This window comes from Ictidomys tridecemlineatus, chromosome 6 (assembly GCF_052094955.1).
Source record: "Ictidomys tridecemlineatus isolate mIctTri1 chromosome 6, mIctTri1.hap1, whole genome shotgun sequence".
Taxonomy (NCBI): domain Eukaryota; kingdom Metazoa; phylum Chordata; class Mammalia; order Rodentia; family Sciuridae; genus Ictidomys; species Ictidomys tridecemlineatus.
In genome coordinates this window covers 88,420,242-88,442,715 of record NC_135482.1, presented here as the reverse complement: position 1 = coordinate 88,442,715, position 22,474 = coordinate 88,420,242, and the positions used below count along the sequence as shown (strand labels likewise).

At 39.3% G+C, this 22,474-nt stretch overlaps 1 pseudogene; it reads left to right on the top strand.

Annotated features, from left to right (window-relative positions):
• The first annotated feature begins 3,112 nt into the window (after positions 1-3,112).
• LOC101955301 (stathmin-2 pseudogene) lies at positions 3,113-6,214 on the top strand (annotated as a pseudogene).
• The last annotated feature ends 16,260 nt before the right edge of the window (positions 6,215-22,474 follow it).

Below are 22,474 nucleotides of genomic sequence, written 5' to 3'. Positions count from 1 at the left end.
ATTAGTATGTTGTTCTGTTGTAGATAATCTATTTTGTTTTTTTCTCCCTGGTGGGTTGTAAGATCTTCTCTTTGTTTTGGGTGTGTTATAATTATGCTTTTAAGTAATAAAATATTGCTTTTTATTTTCTCTCTACTTTGTCTTGAAACTTTAGGTTGGACCCAGGGCCTCATGCAGAGTAGGCACACACTCTACCACTGAGCTACCCCAGCCCTATATTTCCTACTTCTTAAATTGTCTTTAGTTTTTTAATCTCATGGTTACTTTGTGATGTACTCTGTGTATTTTCTTCCTCTCTATTCTCCCTGTTTATTAATTATTTTTCTTTTCATATTTTCCATCTGAGAAATTCATCTGAAAATTTTTTTTCCCAAAAATTTTCTAGTTTTCTGATTCTCTTTTCAGCTTTTTTACTGTACAGTTTAACCTGACATTAAGTTGCTGAGTTAATTTTTAATAATTCTGTCTTTAAATCCACATTGTCAATTTTGGTGGTCAATTGTTTCATCATTTTTGTTTTCAATGCATTATTTTATTTTGTATTATATGTATCTGTTTTTATTCTGTATCTGATCATTCTAATAGATGTAATTGTTGCTGCATATGTAATCCTATATTCTCTTGATTTTGCTGATTTCTGATCATCGTTGCTTATTTCTCCTTTCTTCTGTGATATTCATTGTTGAGTACGCAACCTTGAAATTTTATTTTTGGAAATTTGAGAAATGAGTTTAGATGCGTTTCTCCAGTGATATTGTGTTTGCTTTTGCCAGGGACCTAGAGGGCACTACTAACCTAAGTTTACTTTAAGTTTAATTTTAGTTTGGAGTTTTCCCAATGGCACAAGTAATGGAAATTCTGATTCTGATTCCATCCAAGGGAGGGCCTGAAACTATGAATTCTCAGGTGAGAATTTCTATCACTCTTCTCCCAGAGTCAAGGCTATCACCACACATTATTTATTGTATCTCCTTGTAAGGCTTTCCCTCTCATTTACTTTTTCATGTCATTATTCAGGATTTTCTGAATCTGATTCCCCACTTTGTAAAAAATTCAGGCTTTGTCATCTTTTTGTTGTAGGTGAATTTCATTAAAACTCAGTTTCCAGGCCAGTAGGAATCAGTTCACTGGATATCCACTTTCATGGAAGTTCTGGTCTTTTAAATTTCTTTTATTTTTTTTTCCTGCCAGTTCACTAATATATTCGAAAAAACCCCATGTTTTTGCATGGTATCTAGTTAAAATATATGGATGAACCCCTGCCCCACAAAACAAAACAAAACAAAACACCCTCTGAATAGCTGAGAAACCATGGGAGAAATGTAATGTCTAAAGGACTACCTTAAAAAATGAGTTCTAGACTTTTACAGTGTTGATGGAATTGTAAAGTAGCAAAGCCATTATGGAAATCAGTATAGAGGTTCCTCAAAGGACTGGGCATGGAACCACCATATGACCCAGCTATACTACCCATCAGTATTTATCCTAAAGAATTAAAGTCATCCTACTATAGTAATACTCAAGTTTATAGCAGCACAGTTCACAGTAGCCAAACTATGGAACAAGCCCTGGTGTCCATCAATAGATGAATATATAAAGAAAATGTGATGTATATATATATATATACACGATGGAGTTTTATTCAGCCATAAAGAAAAAAATGAAATGTCATTTTTGGGGAAACAGATGGAAATATATGTAATTATGTTAGAAAATAACCCAAACTCAGAAGGTCAAGGGTCACATGTTTTCTGTCATATGCGAAGCTAGAGAGGAAAAAGGAAAAGAAAGATGTGAGGGAGGGTAGCTCATGAAAATTGAAGGGAGAACAGTAGAGGAAAGGGATCAAGTGGTGGGAGGCAGGGATGGAGGGGGAAAGTGCTAGGGAGTGATACTGACGGAATTATATTGTTATATTGTGTGCATGTACCAATATGTAACAACAAATCTCATCAATATGCATAACTATAATGCACCAATAAAAGGGTGGAAATTTGTTGGGGATGCAAATCAAGTCAAGGTGGCGCCTGGCACTTTGCCAGGAGGAGTGGTTTGTGAAGTAACGCCAGCGAGTCATTAAGATGATGAGGATTCCTTAATGACTGACTGCTGTATCTAGATGATGTTAATTAAGTTAAGCTGTGTGTAATTAGTTGGGTATATGTACCTCTGCGGTCCTGCAGAGAAGCGTCTCCTGCTACCTCAGGTGCCCGCGACTTTGAGTTCTCGCTCAGTTCCTGCTAAGTTCACTCGCAATAAAGTAGTTCCCACTTCAACCTTCAGGTTGCTTGTCACCTCTCGGTTATTTGGCTCAGCTGGACTTCGGCAGAAATTAAAAAGAGTTCTAGCCTCATCTTTGGCATTGTTATGAAACAGCTACTTTTTATGTTCTATAAAATTTTTCAGAGCACAGGAAAAGAATAACCCTAACACAAAACCCATGAAGATAGTTCCAATAAAATGTGTGAGTCAATTTCACTTGTGCATGTTGATTTAGAAATCTTGAACAAATTCTATCTACTAGTGTAAAAAATACCACATTTTAAGTAGAATTTATTTCAAGAACAGAAAAACAACCAGCTATCAGTAAATCTGTCATTATAGTACTCTACATCAAAGGATAAAAATCTATGTTATTATCTTAATAAAATTACCATGAAAAGATGTTGAGCATGTTTAACACACATTTAGCATGAATACTTAGTACCTGAGGATAGAAAGATTCACAATAAAAGATTTATTTTGCTGTTAATAATTAACATATTACTACATGGTAAAAATGTGTTTTAGAGCTAAAGAGAAACTATCCCAAATGGGGAAATCATCATTTTTGTAGTTCAAGATGGGAAAAAATGGATTTACTAAAGCAGAGGAAGGTTATAGTTGGAAAGGAATTAAAAACAGAATATTAGGAGTGGCTATAGTGGGTGGTTAGAAACTAAGAAAATATGGTTAGGGAGTTTTATAGGAATCTGGGCAGAACAGCTTCTTGGGAGATGTAATAAGGAGAGTTTTATGAATAATACCAGGCCTGAGTTTCCTCTTGCTCTCTCTGCTGCTCTAGCTGGAGGCTTTGCCTTCCCCACTACTCAGCATGGGCACGTCCCCCACAATGGCTAAAACGGCAATAGTCTACAAGGAGTAGATGAAGGGGTTGTCCATGCTGTCCCTGGCTTGAATTTGCTTCCACCAGGAATTTGCAAGATTGACATCTACACTGAAGATAATACGGAATTGAAGCAAATCAGCAGGTCTGCCCCCAGCCAGGCATTTGAGCTGATCTTAATGCCTCCATGTCCTATCTCAGAAGTCCAAAGAATTCTTGTTTCTCCAAAGGAGAAAACCCTGTCCTAGATGAGGTCCAGGAAAAAGTAGAGGCTGCAGAGGAAAGAAAGTCTCAGGAGGCCCAGGTGCTGAAGCAATTAAGAGAGAAGAAAGAACAAGAGCAAAAAAGTCCCTTGGAGGCTTTGGAGGAAAGCAACAACTTCAGCAAGATGGTAGAACAAAAACTGACCTTGAAAATGGAACACATTAAGAAAAACTTTGAGGCTAACTAGCTGCTATTATTAAGTATCTGCAGAAAAAGGAGAAGCATGTGTTGAAGGTGCCAGGAACAAGGAACTCCAGGCTGGAGTTCATAGAAGGTATGAAGGTATAGAAGGTATGAAGGTATAGAAGGTATGAAGGTATAGAAACGTGGTCCACCAAAAGTAAATCCCCCTGCCTGTACTATAATGGGCCATGTGATATCAGTATGAGAAATGTATGACATGGTTTAAGAAGAACTAATTATCAAAACCAAAACAGAATAAAAAAAAATGTGGGAAAAAATAATACAAGGCCAAATGATGCAAAATATCATGGAGTGGCCGAAAAGGGAGAGGACTGAGGAAAAGCCACTGAGCTTGACTATCAGGAATCACCAGTGCCTTCACAGAGGGGCAGTTTAGTGGATGTGGGCATAGACTCCAGACCGCAGTTTACTGAGGACTCAAAATGACATATTGTGATTACAGACTTCACCCCTGTTTAGTGGTGAAGAATAGGAGAAAAATATGCATGTTAAGGAAAAAAAAATAGACCCCAAGATTTTGTTTCTGTTTTTATTCTTTAAACAGGCAATGGTATTTATAGACTAAAAGGAAAGAAACTTTTATATGGAGAGATTAAAGATTTTGATGGAATAATGTTTTAGATATTAATAAACTAAAAGGAAGGAAACTTTCAGATGAAGAGATTAAGGACTTTGATAAAATACCACTTTGGAGAATTCAGGAAACCGTAGGGTAAAGAACTAAGTAATAAGAATTAACCTTAGCATGGAAGGAGACATTTTATTATCTGAGAAAGGAAGAAAGGAACAAAGTATGTGTGAGTACACAAATTTAGGAGAGGGAGGAAGGAGGTTAAAAGAAATAATGCTCAGCCTTGATTTCTGTGAAGTGAGGTCATTTATTGAGATTAAAACAGCCTTTTGGAGACTTGAAAACCATAGGATAAGTTCTCCAATTTTCTTTGGGGATGTTTGATAATATGTTAATCAGGATGGTTAAAAGATAATTTAGCAGAATTAAGATATGATCCCAAATAACCTTAATCTAGTGATAAGAAACTTAAAATGCAAGGTCGTCTGGAATCTTTTCTTTCTATTTTGGTATCATTATAAACTTTGTAGGTCAGGCCTCCCAGATATCAAACTCTGAGGCATAGATTTGCAAGCAGGAAGATTTTTGGAGTTGCTTTCAGGAGTAACACCTGTGGGGAAGAGAAGGCAGTGGGATTGCGCAAAAAGAGCTATTGATGGATAATTGATAGTCTGTTAATCCCTCTCCAGGAATGCCATGGCTAAGGGTGCACATTTCCTACATTGAGGAGGCGGGCAGGCTGTTATAAGGCCATGTTGATCTATCCCTGCTGTAAGAGCGTGTGACACTGGGAAAGGAAGCTCTCTTCAGCTGAGGGCAGTTGCTAGAAAGGTCTCACAGCTGAGAGCTGTTAGGTGGAAGCACTTCCGTCAGCAGGGGCAGGATGAGTCTACAGGCCAGAGGAGACCAGTCATCCCGTCTCAGCATGGGCTCTGTCCTGCTCTTTCTGCTGCTCTGACCCTCTTCTTTGTGTGAATTCTGAAAGCAGATCCTCCAGGACTGTGCTGGCCACTTTCCGTGAGGAAGGGGTAAGTTAGTTGGGTGAACTGGGGTCCCTATTACTAAGCTTGGCTTGAGTGACAATTGACAGTCATCAGCTCCTTCCTCTGTTTTCCATTATAGTTTCCTTTCACCCTCCACTTCCACCTTCTCTGGGCTAAGTGGCTTAAACTTTGGGGTACTCAGACCCCCGTTCTGAGATATCTGAGTTCCTAATCAGCATGTCCCTTCTAGGCTTGGTGCTGCTTTCATCAATGAACTCTCCTCCACCTTTTTGGGGTACTGTGGATTGAACCCTCGCCTCACATATGCTAGGCTAGGCAAGACCTCTACTACTAAGCTATATCCCCAGCTCTTTATTCCTCATCAATTTGAGCCAAAGAATATTCAGTGATGCCCCACTGGATCGCTTGGATACTTATTATATTCCTTGCTGTCCGACTTCCTCCTGGTGGTCAGGGACAACTCGACTTGAAAGGATGGTAACTGCTCTCTTTGCATATTGCTTCCTTCGCATAAGGGCCCCCCAAATGCTTGGGTATCAAGTGTAGATTGAAAACTGTTGGATCTCCTTTGGAAGTCTGGAACCTGTAAACCTATGGAAACCAGAGTTGTCAGGCTAAGAAGTACCAGTTCCATGAGAGGTCCCTGAAAGTGAAGCAGCCCCTATCTCAACCCCTTCCCTCCCAGACACACCCGTTCCTCCTTTCAGACACAGAGTGTCATGGTCACTGGTTCGAACCATACAGTGTGTCCTCACAGATGGGATCCTATCCTTTCAGAGTCTTGTCTCTGAAAAGCTCTGACTTTAACAGCCTGTTTGGTTGGCTCTGTTGGTCTGGCTGCTTTTGAGTGGTCTGATTTGTGGTGGGACGGTGGAACCCATTGCTTAACTTATTTTGCTGTAAAGTGAATTATGTGGAGTTCTGTAGCAGAGGTTTGAATATACTGAAAACCCTCATATGGTGGTAGTGGCTGATGCCCTGTCGGCAGAGAAGCCAAACCTATGCTCATAGTATTTGTCTTCTCAGATCAGGTGTTCCTTCCAAAGTGGGAGGAGTTCAATGTAGTCAATTGTCTCTCAGTTGCCTGGAGTTTCTTTGAGGAATGGTGTTCAATACTGGTAGGCAGTTCCACGTTTTGTGGTAGTAGTGATCAGGTCTGCCCCAATAAATGGGAGGCATCTTACTGACACTTTTGTAGTCTCTTTCCACTATGGCTATTTAATTTTTGCACCTATAATCCAACACTGGCCTGGCCAGTGATACGCTGGCTGATTATTAGCTGGTTGATTGAGTCTTGCTTTGGTGGTTGAATTGTCTTTTCTATGTTGGATGTTCTCTGGAAGGCATTAATGGTCAATGCAAGGATATTTACACACCATGCCCCTTCCCATAAGTATATCCACATGCCTTTTCCTCTCTATCCTTCAATTTTTCTGCTATCAGCCATTTTACCAATGGGTCAAGGCATTTGCTACTGTCTACTCTCTTTCAACAAAAACTATACAACTAGATATACTGCCTGTAGCTCTGCCCATTAGGATTTCCCTTCATTTCTATCTTTAAAAGTTATCCTATTAGGCAGTTGCAACCTGTTTTTTTCTTTACTCCTATAGTAAGCTGACCATGTGTAAACCAAATGCAAGGTTTATTCTTCCATCAGTGGTCGTATAGGACAACCATGCAACCATGAGGGGAACTGAAGCTCTAGTAACAGTGGTGGATGACAGGGGCCTCTGGGGGCACTAGTAATGTTCCATTGGTCCTCTTGCTCCCAATTGTGGATGTACCTCTTCCTGGAACATGATGGTAAGTGTATACTGTTGTCCATTCTGAATGAATGAGAATTTCTGATTCTCCTATCAGATGAGAATGGAAAAGAATACAGGTACCACATTGATGGCAGATATTATTATTATTATTTTTTTTTTTTGAGAGAGAGAGAGAGAGAGAGAGAGAGAGAGAGAGAGAGAGAGAGAAATTTTTTAAAATATTTATTTTTTTAGTTGTTCGTGGACACAACATCTTTGTTTGTATGTGGTGCTGAGGATCGAACCCGGGCGGCACGCATGCCAGGTGAGCGCACTACCTCTTAAGCCACATCCCCGGCCCCGATGGCAGATATTATATCATATAATAGCATGACAGTTGAAATCAGGGCTACAATTTTGTTGAGTTTGCCAATCTTCAGGATTTCTTTAGCATCTGAAGGAATTGGACTTTAATTCCTTTAGAATTAAAGGAAGATGATGCTGGGAACCATGACCCCTGTGAGCCTTTAGAATGCACCAATCTCTGCCATTCTCCCAAGAGTGTGACACTTGGCCAAGGAGTGGGCAAGGAAGTGAAGGGGTTTTCCCTTGGTCCTTTATTCCTCACTACAATAGTGCTTGCTCTTTAGGTGAAGGAACCAATGTTGGCTTTTCAAACTACTAAGTACCTTATGTTTTTGAGGATAGAGAAATGACTATTATGCGAGTCCATGCACTCATTGGGCCCTTAGGAACTGGAGTGGGCCACGATTGCATTTATTAGCTGGCCCAGAGACCACCATCCCACCCCTAACAGAATGCAATGACAATGCTATGATTCCCTGGGTACTAGTGTCATTTCAGACCCACCTGTAGTTCTCTAACTATTTCAATGTTTTCCTTTCATCAATATATATTTCCTTTCCCCCAATATATATTCCCTTCAATATATAAGTGTTTGAAGCTACTTTGTGGAAAGACTCGGGGAATCATCCATCACCTTTTACATTTGTTTCAGAGTCCTTCCTCCTGGAGCCCCAGACTCTGCTTCAGTGAATGGTTTTTGAGTTGAAAAACAGGTTAAGGAATTGTGTGTTTTTCCTTGGGGTGGCTGCCCCCAGTGTCTGTTCCTTTATCTTATTATCTATTTATTTTTGGTTGTACAGAGTGAATAATGCACTTGTTGACCTTCTTTATACTTTGCTCGGAGAAATGCATGTTTTATTAACCCTCCCCATTGTGCCTCCCTAATTTGCCACTAATTATGACAGTTATCCACTTTGATAGAGGATCACTACCACCTGACCTCTATTCTTTTGGGATCATATCTTTCTCATTGCTACTAACGAACCTAATTTCGCAACATCATCTTGCACTATCTCTCCTGATCTGTGGATGGGTGCCACCACCTGGCTTCTCAGTGATGCTGTTGCCATTCTGACCAAATATTTTATTCCTTAGGTCTTTCTAAGGAGAAAATACTTGTATCTTTCTAAGGAGAAAAGTTATCTGGTGGGTTATTTGACTTGTAGTCTATCTACTCTAGCATCCTGTCTTCTTCTACTGTCTGCCATGGGAGTTCTGACAAACCTACTTTACTAAGTGTGGACCATCGCTTTCTGTAAGTATGTAACAACTCTATTGGCAGCACCTTAACACTCCATGGAAGGGCACTGCCAGGATCTTAATTCTTATATCCTAGACAAAGCATGCCAGCATTGGTAAACTCTTCAAAATGCTCTCCCCAGTCTCCACCTGCCCTCCATTGATTGCTATATTTATTCTCCTGGCTCCTGGCTGTTGAAGTTCCTTTGGGGTGCCATCTTTTCTCCTTTACCACACCTAGCTCCTCTCTGGATGGGAAATGACTTAACTTTATTGATTTATAGGAGGGACAGAGGGGAAAGATCATGAAATGGAGATACTTGTTTATTACAAGAGGGAGGCTTCCATGTTGTCTTTGAGCAAAGAGGAAGCATCTGTCTTTAACAGTGAGGAGTAGGCCACTTCTGAAGACTTGAAGTCAGAGGAATTTGGGGTACATAGTACATCAGTCTAGATGACGCGCATCTATCTTAGATTTCCAATCTTTGCCAATCACAGCATTGAATTTAGCAGATTTACCTGTGTTGGGCATTTAACTTTTTTTTTTGAAGTATGCTAAGTACTGGCCTATTCTTAGATTTCTCTGTCCTCCAGTATTAGGAGATAAAATTCTCTTTTGATAAGTTTCTGTCGAAGATATCCTTTGACTTTCACACTTATTTTTCCCTTAAACCATGCTTTTTAAAATTGAGATTCAATTCATATAACATAAAATTTGCCCTTTACATGTATACAATTCTATAATTCTATTTTATTCCAAAAGTTGTATAACTATCTCCACTACTTAATTCCAAAGTATTTTTATCACCCCAGAAAGAAACGCTAAGTATATTAGTGGTTGATTGTCAGGGCTTCCTCCTCTCAATTCCTAAAAACCACTGATCTAGTTTGTGTGTGTACAGATTTCCCTTTCTGGGCATTACATATAAATGTTTTCATACAATATATGGCCTTTTGTGTTTGACTTTTTTCACTCAGGATAATATTTTCAAGGTTTATCCACAAAGATCATGTCAATTCTTTATTTTTATGATTGGATAATATTGTACTATATGAATATAGTATGTTTTATTTACACATTCATCAGTTGTTAGTCATTTAAGTTGTTTCTAATTTTTGGCTATTGTGAATAATGCTGCTGTGAACATTGGCCAAGATGTGGTGGGTTTTGTTTTTTGAGTATGTTTTCAGTTCTCTTGGGTGTATAAGTAGAATTGCTGAATCATATTGTAACACTGTTTGTGACTTTTTGAGGAAATGCAGACCGTTTTCCAAAACACCTGCATGATTTTACATCCCCAAAAGCAATGTACAAGCATTACAGTTTTTCCATATCATGGTCAATGGTTGCTATTATCTGCTTTTTTTTTTTTTTTTTTTAAATTAAGGTTATTTTAGTGGGTGCTAAGTGGTATGAAATAGTTTTGATTTGCAGTTCTCCAATGACCAGTGATGAATAGCATGTACTTATTGTCCATTTGTATATTTTCTTTAAAATGTCTATTCAAGCCCTTTGCCCATCTTTTATTTGGGCTGTTTTTTTTTTTTTTGTTGTTGTTGTTGAGTTGTAGGTATTCTTTGGGTATTAAACCCTTCTCGGATATGTGATTTGAAGATATTTTCTCCATGTCTGTGAATCGTCTTTTTATTCTCTTCTGATAGTATAGTTTGAGGCACAAAAGTTCTAAGTTTTAATGAAATTTAATTTTTCTATTTTTCTTTTGTTGCCCATGTTGTTGTGAGTTCCTATTTAAGACACCATTGCCAAACCTAAGATTGTCAAGACTTGCCTCTATTTCCTTCTAAGAGCTTTATAGTTTTGGTTTTTAAATTTAAGAATTTGATTCATCTGGAGTTAGTTTTCATATATGGGTCTGATTCTGTTCTTATGTTTGAGGATCCCCAATTGTCCCAACACACCTGCTGCATCGAATATTCTTCTCTATTGATTGGTTTTTTACAATAGTACAAATCCAATCTGCTATAAGTGCATGGGTTTATTTATGGACTCCATTGATATGTATATCTTTTTGACAGTATTACACTGTTTTGACTACCATTTGTTTGTAATACTTTTGAAATTGGGAAGTATAAGTAACTTCAGCACTTAGCTCCCTTGCCATGGATTTTTAAATTTTTTTTTAATAAAATGTAAAGAACTCTTAACATTAGATCTATCCTTAGCAAAATTTTAAGTTAATACAGTATTCTAAACTATAGGTACAATATTGTATAGCAGAACTCTAGGACTGACTTTTATCTTGCACAACTGAATATCAACTTTGTTTTCTTTTTAGAGCAATATAATTATACATAGTATTTGGATTCATTTTGACAAATTGATACATGCAAGGAATTTGATTTAAATCTTTATTCTCCCCAGATTTTCCTCCTCTCTTCCCTTCCCCTATTTTCCTTCCTCTACTGATTTTCTTTTCATTCCTTTATTTATTTATTTATGATTGGTTCTCTCTACATGTACATAAAGGTAAAATTACCTTTGGTACGTTTACATATGTATATAACATTATCATATTAGATTCATTCCATATTTCCTCCCCTTTCCCATCCTTCCTCTCTCCTTCATTCTCCTTGTTCTACTCCACTGATCTTCTCTATATATTATGATGTCCCCTTCCCTATTGCCTTCTTTCCTTTATTTTGCTCTAGCTTCCACAAATGAGAAAAAATATTTCATTCTTTATTTTTTATTTATTTTTTAGAGAGGAGAGAGAATTTTTTAATATTTATTTTTTAGTTTTTGGTGGATACAACATCTTTATTTTATTTTTATATGGTGCTGAGAATTGAACCCAGCACCCTGTGTATGCTAGGTGAGCACATTACCGCTTGAGCCACATCCCCAAACTCCTCATTCTTTATTTTTTATGAATCTGGCTTATTTCACTTAGCATGATGTTCTCCGATTTCATCGATTTACCAGCAAATACCATATTTCCATTCTTCATGGCTAAGTAAAACTCTATTGTGTATATATACCACATTTTCTCATCGATTGATGGAAATCTGGGTTGTTTCCATAATTTGGCTATTGTAAATTGTGTTGCTATAAACATCGAAGTGACTACTGTTTCAGTATGCTGATTTTAGTTCTTTTTCATGTATAAATACTGAGGAGTAGGATATGTGGTTCATCTGGTGGTTCTAGTCCTAGTTTTTTGAAGAATCTCCACTCTGTTTTCCAGAGTGGTACTAATTTACAGTTCCACTAACACTTAAATTTAGCTTTGTTTTTCAACTTAGCTTTTGATTAATGATTTTCATTGTTTTTCTTAAGAACATCAATCATCTAATTCTGTTTTCCTCGGAGTTTATATTTCTCTCATATTCTCAAAAACCTGATATATTTCTCTCCATTGGTATATTGTCCAGTTCAACACTGGTGAAAGTAACCAGTTGCACTCTCCACTTTGAACCATCTTCCTTAGAATCCAGTGTCAGGTGTTGGTTCTTGCTGGCACCTGTTGTAAAGGATGTCAGTGGAGGACTTGGAGCTTTCTGGGACCCACTGTCAGTGATGGGATCTTAGCCAGTCAGCCCGACAGTATCCAACCACCAAAATTCCATCTAAGCACCTTCATTTCCAGAGGGCTAGTGGTACTATCTGAAACCGACTCTGGGACAGATGCTAGTATGCAGGAAACTTATTAAGTTTTACAACTTACTAATTTGTGGAAAATTAAGAGGAAGGATTGAGCAGAAGGAGAAGCTGGGCTATGGTTCAGACTCCACATACTTGTAGCCAACTTGGTAGGGAGCTCAGAAGCTGTGATGGCCTTTCAGAGTTGTCCTGAGGAGACCATGAAACTTCTTGGATCGTTTTATGGGGTTGTGTTCATGGGTGATGAAGCCATCTTTGGCTGAGGGCAATTCCTAGAGAGGGCTAAGAGCTGAGGGCTCTTTTCCAGAACAATTATAGGAGGAAAAGTTTATTTACAGGCTCATGGTTTCAGAGGCCTCAGTGCATAGAGGGCTGGCTCCATTCATTGAGACGCTAGGTTAATTAGAGAACATCATGGCAGAAGTGGGTGGTAGAGGAAGCAGATGGGAACAGGGCTTTAAGAAGCAGAGAGGGAGAGAGTGCCGTCTGACAAGGACAAAACATAAACCCAAAGGCCTGCCCCCAGGGACCCACCTCCTCCAGACACATCTTACCTGCCTGGTTACCTCTCGGTTAATCTCCATCAGGGGATTAATTTACTCATTGCCCTAAGGCTCTCCTCACTCAATTTTGCCTTTAAACTTTCTTGTACAGTGTCACACATGAGCTTTTGGAGGACGCCTCACATCTAAACTATAATACTGGGGAATAAATCCTTCAGTCCTGAAGGGGATCTGGGAACTTAATTCAGAGCTCATTGTAATAAACAGACAACTAACAAACAATCTCCATAGTAAATCGGAAACAGTTACAGAATTTTGCATCATTTTGTTTTCCTATTTATGCGGAAGGTCGTTAGGGGGCAGGAAGTCCTTAGGTACTTAAGGTAATATAGGGCCCATATCTGATGGAACTGCAAAGAAAGACAGAGCTTCCCAGGGAGAAGACATGCATCTCTGCTTCCATAATTGCATCCACGTTTTTTTTTTTTTTTCCATTTCTCTTGTGAAGAAAATGAAGCAGAAGCCTTAATAATAATAATAATAATAATAATAATAATAATAATAATAATATTTGTTCTTTGTCTTTTAGGAACTTAGCAGAGGTCTTGTGTAGCCCCACAACTCTAACCATGTAACTTTTCATGGCTTGTGAAGATTTCTTAACTTACATAAAGGAACTTTGTTTATAGAGGATTCTTATTGGAGGTGTCATTTTATTGGCATTTACAATAGTGTCAGAGATATTTATGTATCAGTGTTGTGTGTTCAGTCCTACTGGATGCACCCTCTGACACTGTGTTGTTGGAATGTGAATTGGGGAATTCCCTGGGGGTAAAACCTTGGAAGAGAGGTGGAAGAAACAAGATGGGGTAGGAGGAGGAATCCAGCTTGATGGAGGCCCAGCCTGGCAGCCTCAACTGACTGTCAGAAGCTCCGGGGCTAAAAAGGCCTGCCAGAGATGTGTAGCCTTGGGCCAACATTTTCATTTCTTTTAAGACTGATGACGATTGGATGTGGCTGACCTTAGAAGGGCATAACTTTGGGTGAGAGAGTTCTCCATGGCTAAGGCTGAAGGAGTCTCTGGAGAGGTTAATGGCAAGGGCTGCACAGCCCGTGGCTGAGGCCACAGGATATTTCTGGTGACCTTCTCAATGTCACGTGGATCAAGTGGTAAGGAATTTAGGATTCCTGACTCCTACTTGGGAGACTTTCCCTCTTCCACTTGTGACTCTGCAGTGGGACCGGCAGCAGCAGCCTGCCAATGTGCTTGCTCTCTAGGCCTGTTCTTGGCAGCTGTGGCTGAGCTCTGTGGATTTGATGTGAAAGTCATATTTTTGAAAAACCTCAGGTGGCCTAGGTTTAGCAGAGTAAGTTCCAGGATTGGCTGAGGCAAAGCATTCCTGGCACGGAGTCACTGCTAATTCACCAAGTTTTCTCCCACAATTTATTATAAATCCGAAGGGACACTGAACCAGCCAGCCTGCCTCCCATTTTTGTTCATTTCCAGGGTGGATACTCAGTTTGGCGTCTCACTGGCTCTCTCTGCTGCCTGAATATGTCAGTCCGTCTTGACTTAAAAATAGCCTGAATCCTACTAAGGTCAATGTGTGTTGCTAGGGTTCAACTTCTCTGGAACTCTGAGGAGGCTGGTGAGGAGGATGAAAGGATCATTAAGGAGAAGAAGAGATTTGAAATGTGTTTAGCAGGATGGCTTTGTCTGAACTCTGGAAATGAGACTAATGGTTTTAGGAAGGCTGGGTTAACCTTTAAGAGAGCAAGGGATTGATATGTAGCTGTGTAGGCACAATAGGGGAGAGACACAGAGGCAGAGGGACAGTGATCGATGGCTGAAGAGACAACACAGAGGTAAAGAAGGGGGGTCAGAAGTCAAAGGCTGCCCTCTGGTTATGACTGGGCTATTCACTAGCATGCACCTTTGGGTCAGTGTCTTGGTGTCTCTTGAGTTTAGTGTTTCCATCTTTAAAGTGGGTCTGATTATGTTGGATTTGCCTAATTCTTGAGGTTGTTACATGGATTAAATGAAATAATAAATGTGCGAAGTTTCATATAAAATGAATGAATTCCTTGGGTCTTCTTAGAATAATTCCAGGGCTTTGGGCAATCTTTGGGACTCTTGGATATATGTGACATGAATAGTAGAGTTCATAAATCCTCAAAGTCCTTACTAATTTGGAAAGGATGGATTGGTGGAGGAAAATTAAGTTCTTTTCTTTGCGACACTGTGTGTGTGTTGGCTCATCGTTTTCTTGAGAGGTCCTCTTGAGATTGAGCTTTAGTGTTCTCTTACAGGTGGAATCAGTCTTTATGATCCTGTCTCAACTTTGAATTAAATGAGCTTTCCTTGAAGCAATTGAAAGTTCAGGAAATGAGTCAGGATGACTAAGAGATGCTCGTGGTGCAACATGTTGTGGATCCAACAAAAATATGTTCTTGGTGTACCAATTTGTTAAGGTTGGAGAACAAATTCACATCTTTCTTGAGAACTCACTTAGTCAAGCCATGATGATATTTTGGAAGGAAAATTCTCTGAAATTACCAATAAAGACACATGTATGAGAAGACCATGATGTTTCATGGAAGATGGCAGAATCAGGGACCTTGATCATACCATGTCCAGTTTCTCTGGTTGCAGTCCATTATTATTATTATTATTATTATTTTGATTGAACCCTAGGATACTTAACCACTGAGTCACATCCCCAGTCCTTTTAATATTTTAGAGACAGAGTCTCACAAAGTTGCTTACGGCCTTGCTAAGTTGCTGAAGTTGACTTTGAACTTGTGATCCTCCTGCCGGAGCTTCCTAAGCCCCTGGGATTACAGGTGTATACCACCGCTTGTGCCACATTCCCTGTGGAACTCTGCATCCTTAGATGAAATTCCAAATTCCTCAGCCTAGCAAATACTAGAAATCTGGGGCAGGGATCTTGCCTGCCATGTTCATGCTGTATCTGAAACACTTAGGATGATTTCTAGGGCATAGTAAGTGCCTGGTAAATACTTGTTTATGAATTAATAATTAATAATTAATATAAGGCATCTATGATTCAACCTTAATGTACCATCTAGTTGTACCTGTTTATCTGTCCATCTGGACACATTACTTACTATTCTCAAAATTAGTTTTGAGAATAGTAAGTAATGTGCATGCATGTCATATTTAAAAAAATAGTGTACTATAATTATACAAAATAGTAGGATTCATTGTGATATATTCATACATATCATATAATTTGGTCAATTACATTGCCTACTATCTCTCCTTTTCCTCCCCAACTCCCTCCCCCTGATCCCCATCTTCTGCTGGTCTTTCTTCAATTTTCTTTTTATTTTCTCTAGTTTTTGTGTATAAGATGAAACACAACCCTTGACTTTCTGGGTCTGGCTTATTTTACTTAGCATGATGTTTTATAGTTCCATTCTTTACCTGCAAATGACAGAATTTCATTCTTTATGGCTGCATAAAACTCTACTTTATATATATGCACTTTATTTTCTTTATCAATTCATCCATTGGCAGATACCTAGGCTGGTTCCACAACTTGACTATTGTGAATTGCACTGCTATAAACATGGTAAACATGTTAGCACTATAGTATGCTGATTTGAGTTCTTTGGGTAAATACTGAGGAATTGTACACCTAGTTCATACAGAGGTTCCATCCCTAGTCTTTTGAGGAACCTCCATACTTATTTCCATAGTGGTTGTACTAATTAAGAATCCCACCAAACACTGTATAATTGTTCCGTTCCCCCCACATCCTCCCAGCATTTATTATTATTTGTATTATTGATGACTGCCGTTCTAATCGGAGTGAGATGATTTGCATTTCCCTGTCAATCATGTCTTTGACCCACTTGTTTCCTAGAAGGCCTTCCTTTATCATCTGCAAGACAGAAAAGCATTCTGTTGATTCTTTAATATTGAACTCGAATGTCACTACTTCCATGATGCTTTTGCTGACTTGCACTGTAGCTACACTTCTATTCCACTTTGTTCTACAATGGTCACACTTTGTATGCTTTGGAGAAGTCGTTCCCATGTCCGCCTCTTTCATAAAATCTTATTCATCTTTGTGTCAGACTAGTTACTGGACACAGTAAGTGCTTCTTTAATGTATTAAAATGGATGTATTTTCTGATGAAGCATATAGCTTAATGATTTGTTTACCTTGTTCTTTTTGTGTGGTGTAACTGAAGAACTGGAAGGAAGAATCAAAGGTCAAACAGTAGGTCGTATGCCAAATATACTGATTACCACACATGATTATACACACTGGAGAAGGATACTTAAGTCATATGGTAGAAATGAAGACACATTGTGAAATTAGGCACAGCCATGGATACTACTATTTATTTCATTTTTGTTTTCTGTGTTCCACATTTACTAGTCTTACATAACTCTTCGATTGGTCAGATCATTTTAAAGATAACTGGGACACAATTGATTAGTGACTTGTTAGCAGTGTGAGAGTTGGGGACAAAACACAATGTTCTGCATCCTTGGCAATATTGTGCTATCATGCCCATTTTAATGATCAGATACCACACTTGATGCCCAATCACCATGTTGAGATTATTGTGGGATTTCTGAAGTTAAAGTCTGTCAAGTCTTTTACTGTTTTAACTCCCTCCCTGGTTAGCTATTTAGTGAGACCATAGTTGATTTCTAGTTCCCTTACAGTAGATTGTCCCAAACCTGCTGTCCCGTCTCCTTTCCTAGTCCATGTGCTGATATACAAGACATTATTTATATTTAAATTATGTGTTAAATAAGCTCTCTTTGCTAAGAGAAGCTACTTCTGTTTTAAATGCTTGAAGGTTGACTACACTATCCCTTTCTTCCATTGTTTCTGATATCATAATGAGTGCAGGCTACCTAACTGGAAAAAGGAAGCACTTGTAGGAGCTTCTACACATATTGTCTAATGTCATACACACAGAAGTCTTACAAAGTAAGTATTGTCATTCCCAAATGAGCCAAGATAGAGCTAATCATTTCGTAGATCATACTAATAGAATTCATTCATTCACTAAATATTTATTGAGTATTGTGAAAGACACTGGACTCATAATCGCCCAAAGAGTTCATGGGGATGGAGCTTGTGATCTAGTGGAATCTAAGCTATAGAGCCTTTGACTTTTAGACTTATATGTCTAACCCAGACTATAAGATCCTTGAAAGCTGAGACCATGTCCAGGCACCGCATCAGTTAAATTACTAAACTGAACAGAATCCAGGCAGTTAGAATGGATTCTTATCATTTTTATGTTGTTTCCTACTAATTAGATATTTTAAAAAGTGGATACAAATGCACAGATGGAATAGATGGTCTCCCCTTCTAGGCTGATTTCCTTCGGGCACTTTCCTGTGCCCAAAGTTCCCATGTGGTTATTTAACTTGAAGGATCTTCAATTTCTGGATCTCCTTGATAAATTTCAAATGTATATGGCATAAGGAACATGTAACCTCATAATTTTTCATTTGTATCTCAACACCAATTAGTTTACGAGATAAATAGCAGTAACCTTTTTGGCTGGAGGGTACAGGTTGAAGCATAGACTGAGAAAGTACATGTCCAGGTCTGACTGAGGCTAAGGCTACATATTTTTTTCCTGCAGGGGAAGCTGGGTAAGGTCTAAGTCAGGTGAATCACAAGGCCTGAGGAATTGTAGGTGGAAATGTATATGAAGGTATGAAGTGCTAAGGAGCTTCGGGTAATATTTGGCATGTAGTGTGTGAGTGTGTATGTGTGTTCCCAGATTTGCCTAAGGTACAGTTGGTATATAAGAATCTTCATTTGTAACTGCAAAATAAAAGAAAAACAGCACACCAATTAAACTTGGTTTCTCTTTGGATTTGTCTGTTAAAAGTATCATACGCTTTAGCCAGGTGCCGTTGTGCATGCCTGTAATCCCAGTGGCTCAGAAGGCTGAGGTAGGAGGATGGTGAGTTCAAAGCCAGCCTCAGCAAAAGCGAGGTGCTAAGCAACTCAGTGAGACCCTGTCTCTAAATAAAATACAAAATAGGGCTGGGGTGGTTGAGTGCCCTGAGTTCAATCCCTTTAACCCTCCACCTCCACCCCCCCAAAAAAGATTGTGTGATTTAGGTAATGTTTTCATTTCAAGGCACCATTGTTCCTGTGTTTGGCTGGATCAACAAAGAACTAGAAGGCCAGCACTGTGCATTACTCTTTTTTCTAAGAGGATGCTCCTGATTATGTATCGCCATGAAAGTGCCCATTTCTCCATAGTGCTGTTTTTACTTAAGGGGAAATAAGGAAAGAAATGGAGCAAATGGTGTTTTATGGATGTTGTTGCTTCATCCAGGATGCCAGAGTAGCTCTGTGGTCTTAATTTAAAACCTAGTAGATGGAAGGTGTACTTAGAGGTGGGAAATAAGAGGGTTCCAGGCAGTTAGCTAAATGATAATGTGATTCTTAATGACTCTTGAAACAATGCTGATGACAATAAGGATCATAATATTTTTGAAATGCAGCCTGCAAATCCAATTCAAGGGGGAGAAAAGATCTCTTATTTTTGGAGCCAGCAGGATTTCCAGCTGCATGTAATTTAAGGAAGCGATGTGACCATTTATTCAATAATGCTTTGCAAATTTCCTGGGAAATGATGAAATAATTCTGAAATTTAAATGGCTATTGAAATATGTCATACTGTTTGCCAAGTGTTATTTCTTATCTGTTTATATTAATTTATTTAAAATGAAAGTAAACTCTTAGAAAGTATGCTTATATGAAGTATTTACTAAGGGTAAAGATATAAGCCAACCAAATTAAATATTGAGTGCCCCTGTGTGTTATGCATTGTATTAGGAAAACAAAAAAGAAACTTTATTTTTTTTTTTCTGAACTCATGGAGCTTACTGTCTGGCAGGAGAGAAAGACTTTGAAACAACAGGTGCTTCGACACATAAAACCACAGCATTGGTAAGTGTTAGGCAGGAAAGGCACGTGGTGCTCCAAAGGCATAGGAGGGCTCATGGGTGGCTTCTCAAGCAAGTGGCATTGAAACTGGGACCTTGGGCTTGGGTTGTGGCTCAGTGGTAGAGTGCTTGCCTAGCATGTGTGAGGCACTGGGTTCCATCCTCAGCACCACATTAAAAACATAAATGAAATAAAGGTATTGTGTCCATCTGTAACTAAATATTAAAAAAAATCTGAGACCTACAGGATGAAAAAACATTAGGTAAAGAATAAGGGTGAGGTTTCTCATGGATGATAGGCAGCCTTCATGATGGTGGAGGGGAGCAGAATAGAAAATTGTTTTGGGTGGGGATGGGGGTGCATGGTACCGAATAGGCAGGAGAGTCAGATTAACCCTGTGGGGCTAGTGGATCATATGAAGTACTGGTATTTATTTTAAGGGCAGTGATTTGTCTGAGGGGATTTTAATACAGAGGTGAGTGGAGGTGCAGCCACATCTGTGCTCTGGAAATATCATGGCTGCATGGAGGAGGAAGGATGATGGTGTGTCAAGCAGTGGATGGTTAGGCAGTTACAAGGCTCCAGATCAGGAAAGCAGGTTCTGCAGACCTGGGATTTGGGCACTTGTCAAATACTGGGCTTCTTGCTGCTCCTTACACTTGCCACACTCCTTCATGGTTCTGCATCTGCACCAGCTGTACCTTCTGCCTGGGTTGTCCTGCTCTTGTGACTCAAAGTTGGACCAATCTCCTGACAAATAGTTTAAATATCACAGTCTTTTACTTGTTCCAGTTGATTTCTCCAGAGAGGAGTCCTTTCAACTCTTGCCTGGGGTTGTAGGTCTGGCTGCCGGTGTTCTGGAAACCCAGGGCTGTTGCTGTTCAGCATGCAGACTTCCATGCCACTCCTTTATTTGTTTAAAATGAGTTCATGATACTCACCAGATTCACATGGAGCTGAAGTTCCTGTTCTTCAGGGCCCAGCCTGTGGTTGTAGTATTTTGTTTGACATCAGGGAAGATGGATTAATTTTTTAAATGAGGCTTTTTGGTAGTGGATACTGGGAGTGCAACTCTGAGAAGGCTTCTGAAGTCCCATAGGCTCAGCAATAAAGGGTGCCCAGATTGCTCTGTGAAGCCTTCTGTGGGTGTGGAGCTGGGAGTGTGGCTTGTGTGCTTTTTTCCCAGAGCCTTTTGAGGACTATTCCAGTTCCACTGTGCCTTTTCTCCTGAGTCAATATCTCATCTTTTCCCAAGGTGCAGGGGAGGTTCCTGCCTCAGCCCTTATTCCCTTTTTTCCTAGTAACTCTTTGCCTCTAGACCTTTCTGGGATTCTGCAGTGCACTGATCTCAGGTCCTCTTCCTTCCTCCCCTCTATGCACTCTGTCATGAGCCATCCATGGGCTGTTTGTATGAGCTATGTGTGTTTGAGCCTATGAGGGGACTGGCCTGACATTGCTGCCCGATTGGCTGTGCGACAGATGTGTGCCTTTCCTCCTGCCTTGCCTGTGATCCCACACAGCACCTGAGATGGGTGTGGCTTTCCAAGTTGTCAGTCAATCTGGGGACCACAAAACATCACCAAGCAAGACCCCCACCCTTCAAAACCTAATCCCTTGCCTTATTTGGGTGGAACTTTCTATCGCATGTTTTTCCCCTAAATAAATAGAGGGGTTCAGGGTGTGCTCTCTCTTGCCTCTTGCTTCCCTTACTCCCTTGCCTTCCATCATGGGAGCTGACACCTCAAGTCATCCATGATGCCAGACAAAGGTATTTCTGTGTCTGTGTGATTTATTTACTTGCCAGCATGGTCAGCTGGTGACAGAACTCTGCTTTCGGTCATTTCATATTCATCCATTTGCTTTCCATCTTTTAAATTTTGTTAGCATCTCTCATTTGCTGTTGCATCCATTGCATAATCATTGTCCTAGGATCACAGTTTTCTTATTATTCTCTTTTAGTCTATTTACTTTAGTGGGGTTTCATTTATTCAATCTTCTGCTCAGCCTCCCCACATCTGTAAGCACACCATCATTCAATCACCAACCTGCATCTTGTTTGCCATTTGATACAATTTCTAAGGGCTGTTTATTGTTGATTATGTTCTCTGAGCTTTGAATTCCCTTATCCATTGCTAAAACATTCTCACTCTTTAAAATATGGTTCAAGTGCCCTTTACTCTGGAAGCCTTTCCTCATCGAACTCCAAGGAGCAATTTTTACTCTCTCATTATCCCTCCTCTGAATGCCTTCTCTGCACTCTCATAATGTCTTTTGCTTTCTTAATTGTAATGTTTATCATGATACAACATTTGACTTCCTAGTCTATTTTTAAAGTATTTTGACCTCCTTCAGGACAGAATCTATTTATTGGTGCTGCATTCCATCACCTGGACTATGAAGTAGGCACTGATACCTGCTTGTTGAATTAATGGAGACTCCTGGAAGTGATGTTTTCCTTACTTTAGGAAGTCTGTTGATGGGTGGAGAATAATTGCAATTACTCTCTAGACTCTAGAGATCAGGAAACAATCTGTAGAGAATATATTATACCCAGAACAAGAGGTTACTGAGAGTCAAGTGCGTCTATGCATTATTGATTGCAGCACAGGGCAGCTTGATGAGCCTTGTAAGCATAATTCAGAAATCCTCAATTGTATGTACTGCAGGTGAAATACATTTTATGTTGAATTAAGTGGATAATTATTCAGAGTTGGTTGATTGCTAAAGCAATGGCCTCTTGTTCAGTCTATGTTGATGATGCAAATGGAAACACAGTTAAAAATAGCACTAATGCTCTGAAAAAGCCGGCTCAAAACAAGAAAAGAATTAGCTCAAACAGCTGGAAGCATATTTTGCCAGGATATGTATTTACCAATATTTGA